Source organism: Sorex araneus, chromosome 7 (genome assembly GCF_027595985.1).
Source record: "Sorex araneus isolate mSorAra2 chromosome 7, mSorAra2.pri, whole genome shotgun sequence".
NCBI classification, from domain to species: domain Eukaryota; kingdom Metazoa; phylum Chordata; class Mammalia; order Eulipotyphla; family Soricidae; genus Sorex; species Sorex araneus.
In genome coordinates, this window is record NC_073308.1 from 73,853,009 (window position 1) to 73,864,238 (window position 11,230).

General features: G+C 42.4%; 1 protein-coding gene across 5 annotated transcripts in view; it reads left to right on the forward strand.

Moving 5' to 3' along the window:
- LOC129406491 (uncharacterized) overlaps window positions 1-6,289 on the forward strand; it is a 341,367-nt gene extending 335,078 nt beyond the window's left edge. For all 5 annotated transcript variants that reach the window (XR_008631038.1, XR_008631037.1, XR_008631041.1 and 2 more), the window contains one exon: window positions 2,027-6,289. The gene's annotated coding sequence lies outside the window, so the exon portion shown is untranslated. The remainder of the gene's footprint in view (window positions 1-2,026) is intronic.
- The last annotated feature ends 4,941 nt before the right edge of the window (window positions 6,290-11,230 follow it).

Below are 11,230 nucleotides of genomic sequence, written 5' to 3' on the forward strand. Positions count from 1 at the left end.
TTACTCAGGATTAGGGGCTGGAGTTGATGTTTTTATTAGTAATTGGGGTGATTAATAGGCCACACAGCTTTTTTGTAGAGCTATGTTATGGATTTTATTGCAAATTTCTTTAAGTATCAGATACATTTTCTCTCAGAGCATAGTCATGGAGTTTATTTTTGGTGAAACATCAAGAGGATGAAGTGGAGGCTCATTGTTGATTATAATGTGATCGACGCTTAAAGAAAGCAGAAAACAGTTCCTTTGCCCAGCTCACATTTATTTTCTATTTTTCTTTTTTTTTTGTGGGGAGGGGCAGGTCACACCCGACAATGCACGAGGGTTACTCCTGGCTCATGCCAAGTGCACTCAGGAATTACTCCTGGCAGTTCTCAGGAGACCATAAGGGATGCTGAGAATCGAACCTGGGTCAGCCGTGTGCAAGGCAAATGCCCTGCCGACTGTGCTATTGCTCCAGCCCTGAGCTGAGCTCACATTTCTTGAAAGCATCTCTGATGAGCTCTTTGAAACAGAAGCTCTTTGGCTGAGCCATTGAATCTACTTGAACCAAAGATAATCAGAGATTATCAGTTCGCTCAGTCCCAGTTAGTGCCATGAGAATCCTCCGCTGCAATACTTGGAGGTCAGGTATGTGGAGAACAGGGAAGGAGGGGACGTTCATTCCGCTTCCCCACTCTCGTGGGCAGAGCCCCTTTGTGAACGGCGGACCAAACAGCAGCCAACAGTGTGTTACAGTGGAACGCCCCGATGCTCCCTGCTGCCATCACTTGAGGAGGAAGTAAAGTGGGAAGAGCCTTTCCCAGGCTCTGGGGTCAGCCACCGCTTGCCATGCACCGGGACTCTGTGTGGTTCCGGCACTCCCATGATTCTTATGTTGTTTCTCCTGAGGTCGTCCCCTAGGACTCTAACTCACTCTAGAGCCATTTTGAGGTCTTTTGCCATTATTTGCTGTTGTCTATATGCTTTGTGCAGCTCATCTTCAAGCTCACTGATTCTGTCTTCGGCTGTAGTCATTCTACTACTGAGGGCTCCTACAGAGTTTTTCATTTCATCTACTGATTCTTTTAGTTGTGTGACTTCTGTTCGTAGCTTTGAAATTTCTGCTCTCATTTCTTCCTGGATTATCTTGGTGGAGCGTTCCAACGCGGCATCCATATCCTCCCTTAATTTATTGGATGTTCGTTCCATAGTTGTGTTGAGTTCACGAATCATCCTCACAATTTCCTCTCTGAATTCTCTATCTGAGAGGAGGGTGTATTTCTGGGAAGTCGCTGCTGAGGTTAGTGAGATATTTTCTTGGCTCTCTCCTAGTGGTGGGGATTTTCTCAGTTTCTTCATGTTGTTATGGGCTTTACTATCTGGAGCTCTCGTTAACTTAGGAGGAACCTCGACTAAAGATTTTTGGCTATGCTCATTTGACAAAGTACTTTTCCGTGCAAGTTGATGTGTTCATTGACAGTTTTTGTGAAGTTAGGATAGGCTAGGTTAGTTGAGTATCAACATATAGTAACTAAGATGATGAGGGAGTTCTTCGGAGGAATGGGTTCAATCAATTGTAGCCAAAGGACAATGCATGGAACGGTAAGAAAAATATCTGTGGCCGCTCTGGAAACAGGCCACGCCCACTTTTGAGGCCACGCCCCAAATGACAGGACACGCCCCTAACCTGTTCGGACACGGGAGGGTGGGATCAGGCGCGGTGGGCGAATGACTGGGACCTGCCCGGCGGGGCGGGGGTGCTCCGAGCGGGCACGGGACCGCACCGGGACTCTGGCCCGGGGTGTCACCTGACCTCTCTTCACGGGTCCTCCCTGTCCAGGGTTCGGTCCGTTATGTTCATAAGACCACCCTTTAAATTGACATTTCCTAGTTTTTTATACAAATATGTGAACATATTCACCAGAAACTAAGATTTCTGTTATTTTAGAAAGTATGCAAGACGCTCTCATTTTGAGAAATGAGTATTCATTTTTTTTCTCTTTTTGTCTTTTTGTTTTTTCTTCTTTTTTTCTCTGAAAAATATTAGTCATAGGGCAGACAATAACAGCAGAACTAACAGTTGACAGTATCTACCAGGGGCAATGGCACGTCCCGTTGAACTGAGCAGTTTGAAGACGTGAGCTGGGAGAATTCAGCCAAATCCTGGGCCTTCCATCTCCAGCCGTGCAGTTCCCAGGAAAAGGAATTCTGGCCAAGTCCGAATGATTGCTCTTCTGAGGGCAAGTCTTCCCCAGGAGACTTCTCCCGGGGCCATGTGAACAGAAGGAAATGAATGATGCCAAAAGTTTCAAGACCTGCCCAGATAGATTCCTAGGAGCATGCTCCACCTGGCCTCAGGGTGATTACTAACAAGAGTGAAGCTGAGCTCACAGGGATGAGAGACGAACTGCTCTTCTCGTCGCCATCATTTGGGAGAGAAACGTGGGTACCATTGTCGGTGTCCCTCAAGGTGACTGATAATGCTTGATCTTGTCAAAAAAAAGTTTTGTTTTGTGATGCTTTATTTTCCTTTGGGGTTACACCTGGTGGTGCTCAGGGCTGACTCCTGGTTCTACACTCAGGGATGACTCCTGGTGGTGCTCAGGGGACCAGATGGTGCCAGGAATCAAACAGAGGGTTAGTCACATGCAAGAAAAGTGGCTTATCCGAGGTACCCGCCCAGTGATGCACAAAGAAGAACATAGGGAGAACAAGTGCAAGCCATGGAAGAGGTCTCGCTATGTCCAGGTCATGGAACTCTTGGGTCAGGGCCAATAACCCAGGGGGACAGAAGCTAATATTGAAAGTCCCCAGTTGCACAAGGACTTTCAGCAGGACTGGGACCCCTCAGCTTGGCGCCACATGGGCTGAGATGCCCCCAAACCTAGAGGAATGCTGCCCTGGTCTCTGAGCAACACAAGATCTCAGGCAAGTTTCTTGCCCCTTCACAAAATCTCAGTGCTCAGAGGATAGCTGACGTTAGAGAACGTTTATCTGGCTGTCAGGGAGGCCTGTGCAGACCCTGTCCACAACTTTTGGCTGTGCGAGAGCAAAAGCTGGGACAGGAGCCTGGACTCCCAGCCACAGACACCGAGAGTGACCTACACTGCCCAGGGCGCAAGGCTCAGGAGTGGAAAGGGCCGTGGCACGTGGTACCTCGGGGGACACACGGATCACTGAGCAGTGTGCTTAGGCCAGGGACAAGAAGCTTCTCACGTGACAACGGGTAGGCGCCATTTCCAGGTCTAGGGACAGCATTGTTCTATGGCTCTAAGCTGAGAGTCCTCTGGGGGTACCGCAGGACAGGCCTATACAGCTGGGTACAGCTCCGGGTCTCCGGGTTGCATGTGGCCTGCATTAGTTACGCTTCTGTTGGGTGACACTGGTGAAGCTGTGTCTGCACTAGTGGTGCATGTTCACAGCTTCCCGAGTGTCTGTTACCACCTCACCCTCTGCCTCCACCACCAGCCTCTCCAGCTCTGTCTAGTCCTGCCCCCCACCCCCACCCTGTCTCCAAGTCCCATTGCTCAGATTCCACTCTAGAGTCAGAACCCGGGAGTCAGGCTAGATTTGCCTTTGTCTATTCTCTTGATTATTCCTTACGTCCCAACAAGAGTGAAACCATCTGGTAGTTGTCTCCCACCTTCTGGTTTATTTCACCTGTCATGGCCCCCTCTGGACACCCCCCCGCCCCCATTTACTGAGGAACCTGAGCTGTGTGGATTCCTCTGAGTGTACAGATCACAACTTCTTGCTCTCTCATCAACTCCCTTTCTCCGTGAGAGGTGCTTGTGCCTGCACAGTATAGGATTCAATATTCAATTGTTGTCGCTGAGGGTGAGTGGGAGCCCTAGTTTAATAGTCCCAAATCCCCTGGCATATTCAAGACCAAGGGGAAGAGGGAAAGGGACTGCCATGCTCCCTATGGTATTTCACAAGGCTTCAGATTCAAATAGACAGTAACTCCCTCACCTGGACCTCTGCTGTTCTAGGTCCCTTGGTCATGGGGCACCGGCCCTGCCAACTTCCCTGTATATATGCAGAACACAGTCCATTTGCCAGATAACACATTTTCCTCCACTTCATCACTGGTAAGTTTCCCAGAATTGTTTCTACCAACCTTGCACAGTGGACTCATTTTATCAAATAACCAAGGCTTATCCAACCATATGGACGGCTTGGTCCACTTTATACTGTGCAGATAAATAAAATAAATTCCACTTTAGAATAGAATTTACAATGTCCTGTCACGTAATAATATCCACGTGCGCAAAATACTTTTAATGAATTGAGATACGAGAAATACTATTTCACATTAGTAAAGCCATCCAGTCCAAGTGTGTCCCCCACTGCTCAAGATGTCGTTAGAGAGTGACATAGGTTGGGTTCTTATCAGAAATGCAAACTTGTCCGAGAGGAATATTAACTTGACAAAACTGAAGCCAAGTTCAACTGAATATTTTATTTTGATTGCACCGCCAATGGGTAGCTGTGAGCTGATTTGAGTCGTTCCTGGAAATACACATCCATTTCTAAATGGGAGCAAGCCAGGATATGAATAAATATCCCAAATTCATTCTCAACTAATGTTCTATTTAAATCTTGGCTTATTATACAAATATTTTAAAATTATACTGAAATGTTTTGGTTGAGAGGGAATAAAACAAATCCTAATATATTAGTGATCTATTTGCCAATTTAATGCAGAAATACAGAAATGCTTCTGCATGCAGCAAGATTTACTCAAAATGTAGACATTTGTAGCATATTATGTGTGTATTGTAGTAATATGTTATTCAGATAAATAGTGTTTTCAAATTTTCAATAATGCTGGTTGGGAGGTAGAATAAAACACATTTGCTATTGTAAAGGACTTTTCCTACCCATTTTCTCAGAAGTTAGCATTTTACCAAAAGCAGCTTAACTTCTCTTTGCAGAGAATTAAACATTTTAGTGATAGCATGTCTGAAAATAAAGTCTGTTTACAGCTATTATTATAGTCTTTGTTCTCAGATTAGTAGTTGCTGGTAAGTTTATCTTCTTTTTTTTTTTTTACAAGTACTTGTAAATGCTGGTTATTTGTCTAAGTGAACTCCTGCTGTTTTGTAAAGACAACTAATTATTCTGAACCCCAAACACTTTATTGTCACTTTAATAACCTATCACACTTTCTCTTTCATTCTGTATAGTTTATCCAGGTTTCAGTAAGATTCTTTGAAAGAGTAGGAGGGGCCAGGGAGTTTGGGACCACAGGTGGTAATGCTCAGGGGTTACTTCTGGTGGTGCTCAGGGGCCTTTCTGGTACTGGAGAAAGAATCGGGGTTGGCTGCATGCAAGGCAAGTGCCTTAACACTCAGGCTTGACAATAGTTATTATCAATTTGTGTGTTTTTTCAGAACTATAATTCCTACGTTGGCATGTACTGTTTCTACTCTTTTTGACCACGTCACATCTTTTAACACCCTAAAAATCAGATTCAATTAAGATGGTTTATTGTCTTCCAAATGAATGTTCCTGCTTGGATTCAAGGTCATGAAAGATAAGAAGTGGCCACCTGGCCTGTGGAGGGGCTAATTCTACTGGTCACTGTGGATCCTTGAGCTATGATTACAAACCCCGGGGTCAGGGGGTAGGAGAGAGGAAGCTACCTTGGTCTTTGGCGTCTTTCTCAGTTGGATTGAAATGCCAGGAAATGATCAGTGGTTCCCTCTTTGCAACCCAGGAAGAAAGCATTTACTCAAAATGTAGATATTTGGAGCATATCATGTGCATTGCAGTAATATGTTATTCAGATAAATGGAAACCGACCTAGGAGACAGCGACTCTTTTCAGCTGGACCTTTCCTGGAGGGAAGCGGAAAGCATCTTCCTCTGGCCCCCAGGCAGCTAGTGGGACTCTCCTCCCACTGAAGACAGACCCCGAGGACACTGCCACAGAACCCACGACAGGCCAATGAACGATTGGTGGCTGCTGCCCCACTGAAGTAGAAGTGCAAAGAGAGAGAAGTTGCAGAAGCAGTAGCGGGTGATTCAAATGTGCTTTAGAGAGTTGTGGGGTATCCCTGACGCTGTATGTAATGGGTGTTTGAGAAAGAACCCTTCAAAGATTCTGTCTTGCAAGCACCAGATATTTAGGCTGAAGAGATGGCTCGAGGGCTGGATGGGGGTGGTTCTGGCCTGCAGGGCCTGGCTTCTTTCCCTCACAGTACTGACACTGGGTGAGTCTCAGAGTCAAATCCCCCCCTGAGCCTGGCTGGGTCTGGCCCAGAAGGAAGAATCCAAAAGACATTCACTCCTAAGAAAATCGTTTAACCCGGTATCTTAATCAGTTTCATTTATTTTTTTTTTCTAAATGAAAAATGAGTATTTTTAACCTAGTCATTGTTTGTTGACATGCTGCTTGCCTGTGGAAGTGTCTAGAAACAAATCACAAAGTGGTTATCTACACCTTAAAAAAGCAAGTCAGCAAAAATTTAGCATCGTGCATTTAGGCATGTTTTTATAAGAATGTTGCATAGCCTAAGCATTTACTACATGTATTCATATAGTTTTCTTTCAAAACTATACTGTATTTGCATGAATTAAGAAATGTGTAGCATTATTCCAAATAAAACCTGAATGTACACAACAAAAAATTATAGTACTAACCTGTGTAGACACTAGTGGAGATTTTGGTTTAATTTTGTTGTTCTGTGGAAGGCATATATTAGAAACAAGCACTTTTTACGCATTTCCAGTGTTCCTTCTCTCACACTTCTAGATGCCTCTGCCTCTCTTAAATCAAAATGTTAACTCACTTCTCTTTCTTTCTTTTTCTTTTGGTTGGATTTTTTGGTTTGTTTGTTCGTTTGCTTGTCCTGGGGTCTTATCTGGCAGTACTCAGTAGTGATCCCTGGCTTTGGATCATGAGACCCAAAACCAAACTCCTAGTGGTCCTCCTGGATCTTTTGGCCACATAGAAAGCCAGTATCCTACCCACTGCCCTGTTTACTGCCCGATTTACTCACTCTCTGACTCTGCTATGCTAGATTTCATGTTCATCTTTTGTGTTCATATTTTATCACCGGAGTTTGAAGCTTGGTGAGTCGTCCTTGGTGTGTAATTCATGTTAAATTAGTATATTTGTACATAAATGGAATAATAAGTAAAAAAGTATAAGAAGGTGATTCTTAATACCATGAGATCCAAAACTAAAAATCCTGCCAATGAAAGAAACACAAATAACAGAGGTTCAGCTCTAGTGAGGTCTTAGGGACAAGAAACAAAATGATTTTATGCAACATTTTGTCCTCAAACTATAGGTCTGTGAAAAATGATTGGCTCTTTCTAATTATTTCTTGAAAACAAGAGGCTACTGATAGGACAGTGAGCTGGGATAGGGATTGTGAGTTGAGAGGTTACTGCATTAACCAGGTACCGTCAGAGGAGGGGAACAACCAGTCACAGAGTTTTCTGGTTGAGCCAAAGGTGTGAGCACACTCAGAGTGTTTGGGTGAAGCCCTTGCTTGCCGGGCCTTTAGGATCGAGAGTCAGAGGACCGGTTTGGGCTCCAGGGCCTGTGCATGAATCCACAGGGATGTCACACCCCCAGAGCGAGCCCAGATGTTTGTGAAATCCAAAGAGTACAGTGTAACATGGAAAAACTAAGGTTCAACTATGAATGCTGAGAACAAGCCATGCATCAAAGTTTAAAATAAGGCGGCAAAAGAGCTTCATAAATATGGCGAAGTGCTAAATCTCTTCTGAACTCTCTTACCTGGCCCCATGAGTCTACGGAATCTTCATCTTCATTTTGGAACTGAAATTTCAAGTTCAAAGCTGTTTCTGGGATTGTGACATGGTGTAGTGTAGACAGAATTTCAATGGTGTTGAAGAGTGGGAAGCAAGAGTTTGGGCATCCTTGGCACTGAAAAATTATGCATGGAGAGATTGGATGATCATTAGCCACTGAAAGCAAAGATCAAGTTTCCTAAAAAGTATGTGGAAATCTGGGCAATTTCACGGAGGCCTGATGGATATCTCTTTCAGGTTCTCAATGGAATAAATGGTGACCAGGAGAAGACAAACCCAAAAACAAAGAAATAAGCTTATAAGGAGATCAGTTCCAGTCAGATGGTTGACATAGCTTTGACAGCGCTTCCCAATTTAAATGTATCTCACTGTGATTTATTTTCTTGGTTTTTAAATTCAGACCTCTTCTGCTACACTCTTTAGGGATTCAAAATTCAATTTAACTTCACTGTAAATGTATTCTGTAGATGACCAGGTGCATTTAATAATTAGAAAAATTATGCAAATTTATCACACCATCTCACATTATCATGGAAAAAGTGCATGCATGTGGAAAAATACATGAATGGATTAGGTAATATCTGTGGTTTTAACATTCTTTTAGAATTGTGAAAAATTTTCCTTATTAATAAGAAGAGTTGTAGTTTAATCTAAAGAAAATGTCAGTAATTGTCACAAAGATATCAAACTCTATTGAAACTGACAAAAAAATAACTAAAAGTACAATTTAAAAAACAGTTTATTTATTTATTTATTTATTTATTTGCTTTTTTGGGTCACACCCAGCATTGCTCAGGGGTTACTCCTGGCTCTGCACTCAGGAATTACTCCTGGCAGTGCTTGGGGGACCATATGGGATGCTGGGAATCGAACCCCGGTTGGCCTTGTGCAAGGCAAACGCCCTACCCGCTGTGATATCGCTCCAGCCCCCAAAAACACATTTTATAAGATAACATATCAACATCATTCAAAATAATGGAAGAATAGAGAACAAAACTTTTTTTATAAAAAAATTTAGGAAAAAATGTTCAATTTAGAATTCTATATCCAGAGAAAACAGACTTTATGCAAGAATTTTTAAGAATTTTAAGGGCTAGCAAGATACTCCAGTGGGTAAGTTGCTTTCCTTGCACATACCCGACTCAGGTTCTATCCCTGGAATTAGCATGAGGTCCTCCGAACCCACCAAAAGTGATTCTGAAGCATAAAGCCAGGAGGAGAAAGCCCTGGGCACTGTGGGTTATGTTCCCCAAAATGTAAATCATCATCATCATCATCATCATCATCATCATCATCATCATCATCATCCTTTGTTTTTCTTCCTAGCCAGCAGTGCTCACGGCTTCCTCCAGGCTCTGTGCTCAGGGAGCACTCCTCTCGGGGATCACAGGACCCTCAAATTTCTGGGAGTCGAACAGGGAGAGGCAGCCTGCACTGGCAAGGCAGTGCCGTGAGCCCTGCCAGCTCTCTATCGTCTCATCCTGGACATTTTACATTTTTCCAAACAAAAAGACAGTTAAAAAAATTCATTCAAAGTATCCTATAGCCAAATGGTAACTTGTTTCTTAAATAAAAATATGTACAATATATGGGAAAATGTTCCTTGGGGAAAATTCTATCAGTGGAGTTCTTGCTGACTGTTTGCCCACACACTGTCCGTTACTAGATGTTGTCAAACCGGCCTCCCATTAATTTTGGGGTGCTCTTGAGCAGTGGTTTCATTTCTGGGGGCACTCAGCCCAGCCGTGTAGGCACGAGGATTTGACCCTCCATCCAGGAGGCAGGGATGCTCACCTGAGTCAGAGTTAGTGGTGCAGTGCGGGGGCCCAAAACTCGGGGGGTCAGCAAGCAGAGTGTGTGTTCTCCCACCCTCGGGCTTACCCCAGCCCTACTCTCTCATGGCCTATGAAATGAGGCATATGTGCTGTCAGTTTCACAATATTTGTTATTTTCTGGAATAGAATCTTTGCCCTATTTGTTTAGTGTAAACAACTCTGTTTACATTGAGCTTCCCTGATCACCATGACATTTGGAGATGTTAATGAATGTTTATGGTATATCCCTGCATACATTGCTTACCTCTGTTCTTGGAGTTTGTATATATTTGATTAAGTGATTTCCCCCCCTCTTTGACGTGTAAATATTATTTATGTATTCTGGATGGTCTCTGTTTGTGGTTTATATGAGAAGGAAACTTTCAACAAGATTATCATTGACTTGTATTCCTTTATATTACGGTGAGATTGTCAATTTATATTAAAAGGAAATTGAGCAAACATTTGAATAACTATATTGGGTTTTCATGGTCAATGAAATAAAATATTTCCTTCTTACCTTAGTAGAGGTTTTTGTTGTCATGGCTGTTAGTTGTGTTCATGCACCCAGTGGTGCTTGAAGGCCACACCTGGAGCATCTCAGGTTGCCATCAGAATCCGGGCATGGAATCCAGCACAGGGATTGTTTTCAGGTAAGTGGCCACCACTCAACTACAATCCTAATTAATACATTAGTGTAAGGAAATAAAACTCTCCAAGCTCCATTAATTGTAGCAAAATATTTGTATATTTTTTCTAACACATTTAAGGTTTATAATATATACATGAAATAACTAAAATTAATAAACATCAATAATATTCTTTTGTTTATAGAGAAAAATAGTTTTTATGATATAAATAATGTTCACTATTTTCCCAGGAGCCACAGTTAAGAAAATAACCCACATATGGTTGAAAAACCAGTAATAAAACAGAATATTCCAAAATGGTTGACCACATTTAACAAGCACAGGGATAATTTATAATATACACTTTTAGCGATTTAACTTATCACAGAGCTTAAGAAAGAAAAGACTGTGTGATGGCCTTAAGAATATGAGTCATATTTGTAATTATGCACAATTTCTATTTGTAGTGATAATTCTTTCTGAGAACAGGGGTTTCAAATAGAAAACAATGCTAAGAAAAAGACTAAGATTCCAAACATCTTGGGTAAAATGATTTACAAATAATAAATCTACAAATTAATCTACATATTCAGGAGGTTTAAAAACATTGGAAAAACACAAAGGTTTCCAACTTAACACAATCAAGTTAAGGCATGAAAAGGCAAAACAGAGAACATCTTGTAATCATCGACAAGTATAAAATAACTGAACAATTGCAGGATGGAGCAATGCTGACAGCTGACACTCACCGAATACTGTGACTCTGGGAGGTGATAGAATGATAGATGTAAAGTAGTGAGAGAACCCAAAACAAAGGCAATCAATGATTCTATAGCCAGGATATCTTGAGGAACCAAGGCATCCTTGTATAGAAGCATCGTAGAGTAGACTTTCCACTGATCATTGCTCAGAACATTATAAGCAATGTGATTGTATTTATTATAAAATAGCAATGAAGTAATCTCAAACAAAGTGCCACTTCCTAAAGTCACTAATGAACAATAATAATTTGAAACAC